The 13,905-nt window shown below is 36.0% G+C and overlaps 1 non-coding gene across 1 annotated transcript; it reads left to right on the forward strand.

The window, feature by feature from the left end:
• Positions 1 to 1,902: 1,902 nt before the first annotated feature.
• Positions 1,903 to 2,006, forward strand: LOC112780935 (small nucleolar RNA R71). Its single transcript, XR_003191741.1, has one exon. It is a non-coding gene; the product is annotated as a small nucleolar RNA R71 (small nucleolar RNA).
• Positions 2,007 to 13,905: the final 11,899 nt, after the last annotated feature.

A 13,905-nucleotide genomic window follows, 5' to 3' on the forward strand; every position in this document is an offset into this window, starting at 1 on the left:
CCCAGAATGCTGCCAGGCTGGGTGTTAAACACCCATTCTGCTATCCTTACTAGCGTTTAAACGCCACTAAGCTTGTCCTCCAGGGTGTGCTGTTTTTGATGCTGTTTTTGATTTTTCAGTTGTTTTTGTGACTTCACATGATCATCAACCTAAAGAAAACAAAAAATAACAAAGGAAAACAAATAAATATAACTAAATAACATTGGGTTGCCTCCCAACAAGCGCTTCTTTAATGTCAATAGCTTGACAGTGAGCTCTTAGAGAGCTTCACAGAGATTTAGAGCTTAATGATGGCCTCCCAACACCAAACTTAGAAGTTGAGTGTGGGGGCTCTATTTGACTCTGTATTGAGAGAAGCTTTTCATGCTTCCTCTCCATGGTTACAGAAGAAGATCCTTGAGCCTTAAACACAAGGTAGTCCTCATTCAATTGAAGGACTAGCTCTCCTCTGTCCACATCAATCACAGCTCTTGCTGTGGCTAGGAAGGGTCTTCCTAGGATGATGGATTCATCCGCATCCTTCCCAGTGTCTAGGATTATGAAATCAGCAGGGATGTACATGACTTCAACCTTCACCAAGACATCCTCTACAAGTCCATAAGCCTGTTTCCTAGAATTGTCTACCATCTCTAGTGAGATTCTTGCAGCTTGCACCTCAAAGATCCCTAGTTTCTCCATTACAGAGAGGGGCATGAGGTTTATCCCTGACCCTAGGTCACACAGAGCTTTCTCAAAGGTCATGGTGCCTATGGTACAAGGTATTAAGAACCTTCCAGGATCCTATTTCTTCTGAGGTAATTTCAGTTGAACCAGATCATTTAGTTCATTGATGAGCAATGGGGGTTCATCCTCCCAAGTCTCATTACCAAATAACTTGGCATTCAGCTTCATGATTGCTCCTAGATATTGAGCAACTTGCTCTTCAATAATATCTTCATCCTCTTCAGAGGAAGAATACTCATCAGAGCTCATGAATGGCAACAGTAGGTTTAGTGGAATCTCTATGGTCTCTATATGAGCCTCAGATTCCTTTGGTTCCTCATTAGGGAACTCCGTAGTGGCCAGTGAACGTCCCTTAAGGTCTTCCTCACTGGAATTCACTGCCTCTTCTTCCTCTCCAGGTTCGGCCATTTTTGTTATAGTTATGGCCTTGCACTCTCTCTTTGGATTCTCTTCTGTATTGCTTGGGAGAGTACTAAGAGGGATTTTAGTAACTCTTTTACTCAGTTGACCCACTTGTGCTCCAAATTTCTAATGGAGGACCTTGCTTCAGTCATGAAGCTGAGAGTGGTCTTAGATAGATCAGAGACTACAGTTGCTAAGTCAGAGTGGCTCTGCTTAAAATTCTCTGTCTGTTGCTGAGAAGATGATGGAAAAGGTTTGCTATTGCCAAACCTGTTTCTTCCACCATTATTATTATTGAAGCTTTGATTAGGCTTCTGTTGATCCTTTCATGAAAAATTTGGATGATTCCTCCATAAAGGATTGTAGGTGTTTCCATAGGATTCTCCCATGTAATTCACCTCTTCCATTGCAGGATTCTCAGGGTCATAAGCTTCTCCTTCAGGGGAGGCTTCCTTAGTACTGACGGATGCAGCCTGCATTCCACTCAGACTCTGAGAAATCATGTTGACTTGCTGAGTTAATATTTTTTTCTGAGCCAATATGGCATTCAGAGTATCAATCTCAAGAACTCATTTCTTCTGAGTTGTCCTATTATTCACAGGATTCCTTTCAGAAGTGTACATGAACTAATTATTTGCAACCATTTCAATGAGTTCCTGGGCTTCTGCAGGCATCTTCTTCAGATGAAGAGATCCTCCAGCAGAGTGGTCCAATGATATCTTAGACAATTCAGACAGACCATCATAGAATATACATATGATGCTCCATTCTGACAACATGTCAGAAGGACATCTTCTGATAAAATGCTTGTATCTTTCCCAAGCTTCATAGAGGGATTCACCTTCCTTCTGTCTGAAGGGTTGGACTTCCACTCTAAGCGTGCTCAACTTTTGAGGTGGAAAGAATTTCGCCAAGAAAGCATTGACTAACTTTTCCCAAGAGTTCAGGCTATCTTTAGGTTGTGAGTCCAACCATATCATAGCTCTGTCTCTTACAGCAAAGGGGAAAAACATAAGTCTGTAGACCTCAAGATTAACCCCATTGGTCTTAACAGTGTCACAGATTTGCAAGAATTTAGCTAAGAACTGATGAGGATCTTCCAATGGAAGTCCATAAAACTTGCAATTCTGCTGCATTAGAGAAACTAATTGAGGCTTAAGCTCAAAGTTGTTTGCTCCAACTGCAGGAATTGAGATGCTTCTTCCACAGAAGTCAGAAGAGGGTACAATAAAGTCACCAAGCATCTTCCTTGCATCTCCACCACTATTGTTGGGTTCGGCCATCTCTTCTTCTTTTTCAAAAAATTCTGCCAGGTCCTCTCCAAAGTGTTGTGCTTTAGCTTCTCTTAGCTTCCTCTTTAGAGTCCTTTCAGGTTCCGGATCAGTTTCAACAAGAATGTTCTTATCCTTGCTCCTGCTCATATGAAAAAGAAGAGAACAGAAAAGAATAGGAATCCTCTATGTCACAGTACAGAGATTCCTTTATGTGAGTAGAAGAATAGAAGAGTAGAATGAAGAAGAGAGAAGATAAAGAATTCGAACACAGAGAGGGAGAGAGGGTTCGAATTATAATAAGAGAAGTGTTAGTAAATAAATAAATAATTAGAAAGAGATGAGAGAGAGAGAATTCGAATTTTAAATTAAAATAAAAGTAAATATTTTAATTTTTATTTTAATTATTGGTTAGTATTCGAAATTTAAAAAGAGAAATAAAATGAAATTAATTGAAATTAAATAAATTGATTACTTAAAAAGATTTTTGAAAATTTTTATTTTAAATTAATTGCTTTAAATTCTAATTTTATTTTATTTCTTTTCTTACTATTTGATTTTCGAAATCAATGAGAGAGAGAAGTAGTTAGGTGGTTTTGAAAAAGATAAGAAATCAGAAAAGGATTTTGAAATTAAGTTTTGAAAAAGATATGATTGAAATTTATTTTGAAAAAGATTTGAAAAGGAAATTAAAAAGATTTGATTTTTGAAATTAAAGTTGATTACTTGACTAACAAGAAACTAAAAGATATGATTCTAGAATTTAATGAGTGATCCTTTCTTAATAGGCAAGTAACAACTTGAAAATTTTTTAATCTAAATATTAAATGTTAGCATTAATTTCGAAAATATGAAATAAAAATAAGAAAAAGATTTTGAAAATTAATTTTAAAATTTTCGAAAATATTGGGAAAAATAAAAAAGATTTAATTTTTGAAAAAGATTTGAAAAAATAGAAATTTTAAATTGAAATTTTGACTTGACTAACAAGAAACAACTAAATTTTAAAACTTTTTGACTAAATCAATCTAAAATTTTGAAAATTATGAGCAAAATAAGGAAAAGATAATTTTTTTATTTTTAATGAGGAGAGAGAAAAACATAAAAATGACACAAAACATAAAAATTTAAGATCAAAACTAATAATGAATGCAAGAACACTTTGAATGTCAAGATGAACATCAAGAACATGTTTTTGAAAATTTTTAAGAAAAGAAAGACATGCAAGACACCAAACTTAAAAAATTTTAAACTTTAGACACTAATAATTCAAAATACATATGAAAAATAAGAAAAGACACAAAACAAGAAAATTTAAAGATCAAACAAAGAAAATCATCAAGAACAACTTGAAGATCATGAAGAACACATGCATATATTTTTTGAAAATTAAAGGGAAATTAAAACATGCAATTGACACCAAACTTAAAATTTGACACTGGACTCAAACAAGAAACACAAAATTTTTGGTTTTTATGATTTTATTAATTTTTTTGTAATTTTTTGAAAATTATTTGGAAAAAGAAAATAAATAAATTCAAAATTTTTAATAGGAATTCAAGGAATCATGCAATGTTAGTCTAAAGCTTCGGTCCAAAAATTTAGACATGGCTAAATAGCCAGGCAAGCTTTATGTGAAAGCTTCGGTCCAAAAGATTAGACATGGCTAAACAGCCAGCCAAGCTTTAGCAGAGCATTACATACAACAGCCAAATTGATGGGAACCAAAAGGCTCTTGCAAAGATAAGTGGAAACCTCGGTCCAAAAGATTAGACATGGCTATACAGCCAGCCAGGCTTCACATACCATCTGAAACTCTAGAATTCATTCTTAAAAATTATGAAGAACAAATATATTTTTTTTGAATTTTTTGAAAACCATAAATTTTTTTTTGTATTTTTTTTGAATTATTTTTCGAAAATAAAATTAAAAATAAAATGCTTAAACATAAAATAAAATTACCTAATCTAAGCAACAAGATGAACCGTCAGTTGTCCAAACTCGAACAATCCTCGGCAACGGCGCCAAAAACTTGGTACACAGAATCGTGATCTCACACTTTTCTCACAACTCCGCGTAATTGACTAGCAAATGCACTGGGTCGTCCAAGTAATACCTTACGTGAGTAAGGGTCAATCCCATGGAGATTTTCTGCTTGAAGCAAGCTATGGTCATCCTTGTAAATCTCAGTCAGGCAGATTCAAATGGTTATAAGGTCTTAATAATTAAAATATAAATAAAACAGAAAATAAAATAGAGATACTTATGTAATTCATTGGTGGGAATTTCAGATAAGCGTTTGGTGATGCTTTGTTGCTTCTGAACTTCTGGTTTCCTACTGCCTTCTTCCAACCATGCGTTACCTCCTTCCATGGCAAGTTGTATGATCCTCTCGAATGAAAACAAATCCATATGCGCTGTCACCGCACGGCTAATCATCTGTCGGTTCCTGCTAGCGTCGGAATAGGACCATTGTCCTTTTGCACACTGTCACTGTGCCCAACATTCACAAGTTTGAAGCTCGTCACAGTCATCCCTTCCCAGATCCTACTCGGAATACCACAGACAAGGTTTAGACTTTTCGGATCTCAAGAATGTTGCCAATGGTTCTAGCCTATACCACGAAGATACTAATCTCACAGACTCGGTCCATGTATTAGATATCTAAGAGAGTATACTCCAGTTGTCGTCCAATGACTACGTTGAACATCATATAGATCGCTTTGTGGTTATCAGGCACGCGATCTTGGCTAAGCGAGTAATGAAGATTAGGTGATTGTCACGGGTCACCCCTTCATTCTGACTTGATTGAATTAAGAACAAGAGTATATCTTGGAGATGAAGTAGGCATGAATTGAAGGAAAAATAGTAGTAATTTCATTAATTCATGAAGAACAGCAGAGCTCCACACCTTAATCTATGGGGTATAGAAACTCCACCGTAGAAAATACATAAGTGAAAAAGGTCTAGGCATGGCCATGAGGCCAGCCTCCTAAATGATAGTCTATGATTACATCAGTTCCAAAAGATGGTCAAAAGACTCCTAAATAAATCACTAAAAGTAGTTTTTATACTAAACTAGTAATCTAGGTTTACAGAAAATGAGTAACTAAGTGCAGATAGTGCAGAAATCCACTTCCGGGGCCCACTTGGTGTGTTCTTGGGCTGAGCATTGAAGCCTTTTCGTGCTTAGGTTTTCCTGGAGTTAAACGCCAGCTTTGGTGCCAGTTTGGGCGTTTAACTCCAATTCTGGTGCCAGTTTGGGCGTTTTACGCCAAGATATTTTAGGCTAAATTTAAACACCAGTTAGGGCCATCAAATCTTAAAATAAGTATAGACTATTATATATTGCTGGAAAGCCCAGGATATCTACTTTCCAACGCAATTTAGAGCGCGCAAATTGGGCTTCTGTAGCTCCAGGAAATCCATTTCGAGTGCAGCAGGGTCAAAATCCAACAGCATCTGCAGTCCTTTTTCAGCCTCTAAATCAGATTTTTGCTCAGGTCCCTCAATTTCAGCCAGAAAATACCTGAAATCACAGAAAAATACACAAACTCATAGTAAAGTCCAGAAATGTGATTTTTTAATAAAAACTAATAAAAATATAATAAAATGTAATTAAAACATACTAAAAACTATGTAAAAACAATGCCAAAAAGGGTATAAATTATCCGCTCATCACTTACTCACAAGCCCCCTACCACCAAACACCTTATTATGACCCTAATCCTTATCTACCATACCAACCACCTTATGAGCCATATGAACCATACATGGAACCACTACCATTCCAACACAATTACTCTCAAGAACCACCTCAATATACACCACCTCCATACCCTTTCCAAGATGAACTAACTTCTAATTATGAATCCTCCCTCCCACACAATGAACCCTCTCTTCCCTCACCACCTCCAATGGATGATTCTCTCTAAGGATTTATTAGCTCCTACCTCCAAAGGCAAGGAGAGACGTAAAAGGAGTTCAAGGAGTTAGAAGCCAAGATTGCCACCGTGGCGGAAGCCATTCACAACATGGCCTCTTCCCGCCTAAGCTTACACGACCAAGGCACTCCCATTGTTGAATGTGGAGAAGCAATCAAGGAGCATAGTGAGGGAGTAAGTTTAGATCTTCAAGCTGTAGAAGTGGAGTGGAAGCGAGAATTGTCACAAGGGGAGGAAGTTGATGAAATTGGGCCGGAAGAAGTGGTTGAAGACCTAGGAGATGCTAGAAGTCCATGGGGATGTGGAGTCATAGAGCCCTCTTTCAAGAAGCTTGACATTGATGTTGAGGAGGGTGTACAACCTCCAAAACATATCGTGGTTGAAGACTTTGAAGAGGTTGACTAAGAGATGGATTCAATCATTGAGGAATTCTTATGTACAATTGAATCCTCCCCCATTGGACTTGACATGGGGATTAAAGAAGAAGATACTTCCTCCCATACCCTTGGTAAGCGATGAAGAAGAAATTGAATTGGAAGAAAGCTACCAAGAGGAAGGGTTGAATGTGAAGAAACTTGCCTAGAGGTGGAAGTTGACAAGGAAGAACACAACGGAGTAGAGCTTACAAGATTGTTGGAAACACCTCTCCCCAAGCCATCACCATCTATTCTTTCATTCAAGTGGGTAAATCTCTCATCTCTATGCTTTATTATCCCACTTGAATATGGTATGCTTGAGACGGATGGGCAACTTAGAGCTCTTTGTGGCTTTAAGAGAAAAAGGGAGATGGTTAGTGGTTGGAAACATCACTCTAAGCTCATGATGGTAGCATGCTCAAAGTTGGATAGCAATAGTTGGTGTAGAACCAATTTGCATGGATCTAGGAGAATGTTTGGATGCTTAATTGAGAATTCACAAGCCTTGTCACCCAAACTTAACTATGGTAGTCAACAAGAAGATGGGTGCAAGAACAAGATTTGGGACCCCGGAATTCATTTCAACAACCAATACTCTTGGCTTACTTAAAGGCTTTATGTGCCTAATTTGGGATCCCAACGGACATTGGAGATGCAAACATTGGTGGGGATTCCAGGATGAATTCAAGCATAAGCCACCATAGCAAGGATTCCACCAAATGTCCAACTTAAGGACTTCAAACAAAAGTGCTAGGTGGGAGACACCCCACCATGGTAAACTCTTTCCATTCTCTTGTAAATATACCCAATAAATGAATTGAGTTGCCATTGTAGGTAGTTTTTTTTATTTTCTATACTCTTATACATTTTGCTTTTATTGATAGGTTGTTTGTTAAATTCATGTTTTGATTAGAGTAGTTGTTGTTAAGTTATATTTTGCTTGAGGTGTAAAATTTTGTTTATTTTGTATTTGAAAATTTTTCAAAAACTAAAAAGACTTGTTGTTAAATTTGATTTTTGATTGTTTTAGAATGCTTGTAGATTAGGAGAGTGTCCTGTTTTTATTCTAAGTTTTTTTTTAAAAAAAGGGGGCAGGCACGTGTACGTGTACACCACGCGTACGCGTCGATGCGTCAGTACAGCGCCCATACTTTTTCCCGAGAGTTATGCCAACTTAGTGCTAGAATTGTGCCTCAGGCACAATTCTCATCCCACGCGTCTGCATGATGAGGCACAATTTTCATCCCATGCGTACGCGTGCATCACGCAGACGCATCAGTTCGCACTCTCTCCATGTACGCGTACGCGTGCATGATGCCTACACGTCGCTTGTCTACCCTGCCACCCACGCGCACGCGTGGGCGACACTTACGCGTCGCCTTCCGCGCCCTGTTTTCCCCTGTTTCTGCCCTGTTTTCTATTCCCTTTTTCTCTCCTTTTCTTTCTTCTTCCTTTTTCACTTTCTTACTTTCTTCTTCTTCTCACTCTCTTCAAACTTCCACTTCTTATTCTTCTTATTTTTCATTGTCCTTTAGCATGTTGCATTTGTTCATTTTTATTCATTGCATTTTAATTTTATTTTTGTAACTTGTTTTACCTTTCTTTTCTATGTTCTTATTGTAATAACGGTGTTGAACTCTTACACTCAATTGTTGAGAATTTCTTGGTTAATCTTGGTGCTTCATGACTTGTTTGGCATTAATTGTAATATTTTCTCTATACACAAGATTAGTGCTTTAGTCCTTCCTAACTCATGATCCCTTGTTTTTGTACATTATTTTCATTGTGTTAGGATAGGGCCAAATACTCTCATGCTTATCCTTAATCTTGTTTGTGTCAATTTCCATTTGAACTTGATGCTCAACATGCTCTTCATGCTTTGACTTTACCTTTACATCAAGTGTAATGATATGCATTAGCTTATATTGCTTTCCCACTCACATGCGTAGCTAACATGTAGTGAGAATCTTACTCTTATTTGTTATTATCCCCCGCCTATGTTCTATTGCTTTGATATCTTTGTTATAGGCTTAATTTTCTTTCTTTTTCTTTCCTTTTAGGATGGCCACCAAGAGGGAAAGGAAAAGCTTCTAAATGGGGGCAACAAACAAGTCATCCGCACAACCTTTTGAAGAAGCTCAACACGTTGTAGCAACCCGTCCACCTTGCTCTTCTTTGCATGCACCGAGGACGGTGCAAATTTTTAAGTGTGGGGAGGTCGTCCGACTGATCTCCATGGGTAACAACTTCCTTTCTCAACACCAAAATATTTTTTTTAATTTCTTTGTTAGTTAGTTGTTGCATTGCATGATAGGTTGTATGTTAGTTATAATTTGTATATATTCTATCATTTCTTTTTATGTTCGGACCACTTGGTTAGGGTGATGATTTCTTTTCCAAGAAACTGTTTTTAAGGCACCCTGCCAATTTGAAAAAAATATTTGTGTTGAACTTACTTGAAGAATGTATTTTGGAACATGGTTTTTGAGCTAAGAACACAAGTATGTGAGTTTTGAGCCCAATTGTGTGGTTACATCTTATAACCACTTATTTTCCATTCTTGTGTGCATTGTTCTCTTTCTATGATTATAATCTTTGATTTGTTTGAGTCTATATGTCCATTATTCCATGTATACATGCATTTATATGATTTATGCCATCATTTCAAATAGCTCACTTACCCAAATAGCCTACCTTTCATCAACCATTGTTAGCCAATTTTGAGCCTATTTAATCCCTTTTATTCTTAATTGTAGCACATCACTACCCCTAAGTGAAAAATAATAAATGTCCTTAATTTGGATCTTTGATTAGGTTAGGCTAGTGAAGGTGTGTATCATTTAGGTATGGGAAACTTGGGACATTGGTTGAGGTAAAAGTGTAATTTTTATTTTTGTTGAAAATTTTAGAAATTAGGTACATACTCATGTATTAAATATGTAAAACCATATGCATTGATACATTTGTATATACCTTAGTTAAAAAAAATGATGAAAAGAAAAAAATATACATATATGAAAAGAAAAAAAAATAGAAAAAGAAAAAAGAGAAAAAGAAATAAAAAGGGGACAAAATTCCCCAAAGTAAGGTTCAATAAAAATCAATGCATATGTATGGTGAATTAAAAAGAATGCATGAGTATGTGAAAAAGTGGGAATCATGGGTAGCTAGGTTGCGTATTATAATTATATAGGTTGTTATATAGGTTAGGTGAGAGCTTAGGTTAATCAAAGATGCAAATTTTAAGCTCACTTAGCCATATATGCATCCTTACCTTCACCCTAGCCCCATTACAACCTATGAATGAAGCCCTCATGATGAATGTATGCATGCATTGAATAATTGTTGATTGTTAGATGAAAAACAAATCATGGAAAGCATGATTAGAGGAGAATTGAGAGATCGACCCTATACACTTGAGCGACTAGAGCGGATACACTTCCGGTGAGGGTTCGATGCTCAATTCTTTGTTCCCGGCTTTCATGAGCTTTTCTTCTTGCAAGTCTATTTGTACTTTATTTTGATATTCAAATTGATAGGATTCATGAATCATCATACTACTTAGCCCCACATGTGCATATGTGTTCTTGGGGATTGATTTACTTTTAACCAAGTAGGTAGAATCATTTTGCATTTTGTTGCATTCATATAGATAGGCGCATATAGTTTATTTGCATTGAATAAATGTTCATACCCCTTTTCTTGTCCTTCTTTATTCTTAGCATGAGGACATGCTTGGTTTAAGTGTGGGGAGGTTTGATAAACCCCAATTTTGTGGTTTATCTTGTGCTTAATTTGGAGGATTTTATCAACTTTTCTCACATTTATTCAATGAAATAGCATGGTTTTGTGATTCTCCCTAAATTTGTGTTTAAGTGTGAAAACATGCTTTTTAGGCCTTAAAATAGCTAAATTTAATTCACTTTAATTTTATTCGATGCCTTGATATGTTTGTTAAGTGATTTCAGGTTTAGAAGGCAAAGATTGGATTGAACGAATAAAGGAAAAGCATGCAAAGTGGGAGAACTCATGAAGAAATAAAGGAACTGTAAAGCTGTCAATCCTGACCTCTTCGCACTTAATCAATCATAACTTGAGCTAGAGAGGTCCAAATAAGACAGTTCTAGTTGCGTTGAAAAGCTAACATCTGGGGCTTCAGAATGATATAAAATTTGCTATAGTTTCTTGGCGTCTAGGGATGCGTACACGTGCATCACACGTACACATGGGAGGATGCACGTGACTCACTAAAGGCAACTCGTGGCTAGCGATTTCTGAAGCATTTTGGGCCCAATCCAACTCATTTCTGATGTTATTGAACCCAAGGATTGAAGGAGGAAGGAACCAAGTAGCCATAGTTTAGTTTTCATCATGTTTTAGGTTAGAATTCTAGAGTGAGAAGCTCTCTCTTCTCTCTAGAATTTAGGGTAGTTTAGGTTTAATTTTCTTAAATCCAATTTTCAATTCTTGTTTTGATTTAGTCTTCCCTTTTAATTTCTTGTCATTACATCTTGCTCTTCTAGTTTTACTTGTTAATTTCTTATTTTGCTCTCTTTTATGTTGATGAACCATTATCGAATCTTGATTTCTTTGAATGCAATCTTGTGTTTCCAAGTCTCTTTTATGTTATCCCCATTGTTATTGTTGATTTCTTGTTGATGTTAGTTGTGGGTTTTATTAATTCTTGCATCTTGTGATGTTTCCTTTTATTTCACTCTAGGTATTTGATGAAATATTTTCTCTAGTTTTTGAGTAGTTTTCTTTACTCTTGGCCTAGGCTAAGGGAATTGAGTGACCTTGAGTCATTGGGTCTCATTGAATTGGTGATTTGAGAACCCTTGGTGATCAATTTGATACCCATTGACACTATGAAGAGAGCAAAACTCTCGTGCGATCTAGAATTTTCACAATAAGTTCGCGTTGTAAGTATAGCTTCCAGACCGACAAGAATTCCTTTCTTACAAAAGTTTTGTTTGTCACTTAAAGCAAACCCAATAAAATTGATAACCGAGTATTTAAATATCGGGTCGTCTTCTCAAGAAATTGCAGGGAGGTGTTCTTATTATTGGTTAGGAGTCTTGTAAATTAGGGGTTTTTAAAGTAAGGAACCAGTATGTTAAATGATAAGAAAAATAAAATAGTAATAATAAAATAAACTCTTGGTAAGGTATTAGAACTGGAAGTCCTATCCTTATCAATTGTGATGAGAATTGGATTTTAATCCCACTTTGTTAACCTCTAACTATGAAGGTAAATCAAGTGGATTAATTAGCTTGATCCTCAAGTCCTAGTCAATTCCTATAGAAAGACTAGAGTTATTAGAGCAACTCCCAATGTCAACCACTGCTTTATTTGACAACTCAAGCGTTACCAATTATTTAACCAAAGCCAAAAGGAAGAAAATATCTAAATTAAATTAACAGCATCCATATAAATAAAGCAAAGCAAAATTAAATCTGAAAATACCTCAAATTGCATTAATAAAGGAAATCAAGTTAAACATGAGAATTCATGAACCAAATTAAATGGGAAAAATAAATACAAGGAGCATTGAACCTGTGATGAAGAAGAAATAATCCTAAATCCTAAAACTAAATCCTAAGAGAGAGGAGAAAACCTCTCTCTCTAAAAACTATATCTAAAGTTATGAATTGCGAGCTGATTCTCATGAATGAATGGATTTTATCACTTTATAGCCTCTAATCTGTGTTTTCTGGGCCGCAAACTGGGTCGAAAACAGCCCAGAAATTGCTGGAGAAGAAATCTGCCACGCTGATTTTCGCCATTGCGACGCGTCTGCGTGGAGCTCCACGCGAACGCGTCGCCTAGCATCAAAGCAACTATGGCATATTATATATCAAATCGAAGCCTCGAACGTTAGCTTTCCAATGTAACTGGAACCGCGTCATTTGGACTTCTTTAGCTAAAGTTATAGCCATTTGAGTGCGAAGAGGTCAGGCTGGACAGCTTAGCAATTTCTCCAACTTCTTGTATTCCTTCCACTTTTGCATGCTTCCTTTCCATCCTCTAAGCCATTCCTGCCCTGTAATCTTTGAAAACACTTAACACACATATCAAGGTATCTAATAGTAATAAGAGAGGATTAAACATAGGGAACTTAAGGCCAAAGAAGCATTTTTTCAATCAAAGCACATAATTAGGAAGGCAAATGTAAAACCATGCAATTAGTATGAATAAGTGGGTAAAGAATTGATGAAAACCACTCAATTGAGCACAAGATAAACTATAAAATAGTAGTTTATCAATCTTCCACACTTAAACATTAGCATGTCCTCATGCTAAGCTCAAGAGAAGCTATAAAGGAGTGAAGAGGAATGATAGAATGTATGAAATGCAACCTATCTGTATGAATGCAACTACATGAAAAATGTTTCTACCTACTTGGTTAAAAGTAAATAAGCTCTCAAGACAAACATAAATTAGATTTCACTAATTCAAATCATACAATAAAAAGGAAATAAACTTGTATGAAGATAGCTCATGAAAGCAGGGAACATAGAATTAAGCACTGAACCCTTACTGGTAGTGTATATCACTCTAACTCTCAATTGTCTAGGGTAATTCACTCTACTCTTCTCTAATCATGCTTTCTAAACTTTGTTCTTCATCTAACCAATCAACAAATATTTAGCATATCAATACAAACATCATGAGGTCTTTTTAGGGTTGTAATGGGGCTGAGGTAAAGGTAAGGATATATGTATGGCCAAGTGAGCTTTATAAAGTGAATCCTTGATTAGTCTAAGATCTCACCTAACATATACATACTTTATATAATTTTAAAATGCTTTACCTAGCTACCCAAAATTTTCCCACTTTTTTATTACATGCTCATGTATCAAACTTATTTTTGAATTTTGTCCCATGTGCATTGATTCTTTTTATTTTGCATTTGGGGTAATATTATTTTTCTTTTTTCTTTTTTTTTGTATCCCCTTATTTAATTACTTAATATATTTTTTTTCAATGCACATGGTAATTTAATTATTTTGATTTCACATGAGCATGCTTCCCAAATTTTCAAATAACTTATTCAATTTAATTCCCTACTTTTTTCATATCATCCCATGTTCCCATACGGTTTCCCACACTTAAACAATACACAATTTCTATCTTAAGCTAACCAAG

The sequence above is a fragment of the Arachis hypogaea genome, chromosome 19, assembly GCF_003086295.3.
Source record: "Arachis hypogaea cultivar Tifrunner chromosome 19, arahy.Tifrunner.gnm2.J5K5, whole genome shotgun sequence".
Taxonomy (NCBI): domain Eukaryota; kingdom Viridiplantae; phylum Streptophyta; class Magnoliopsida; order Fabales; family Fabaceae; genus Arachis; species Arachis hypogaea.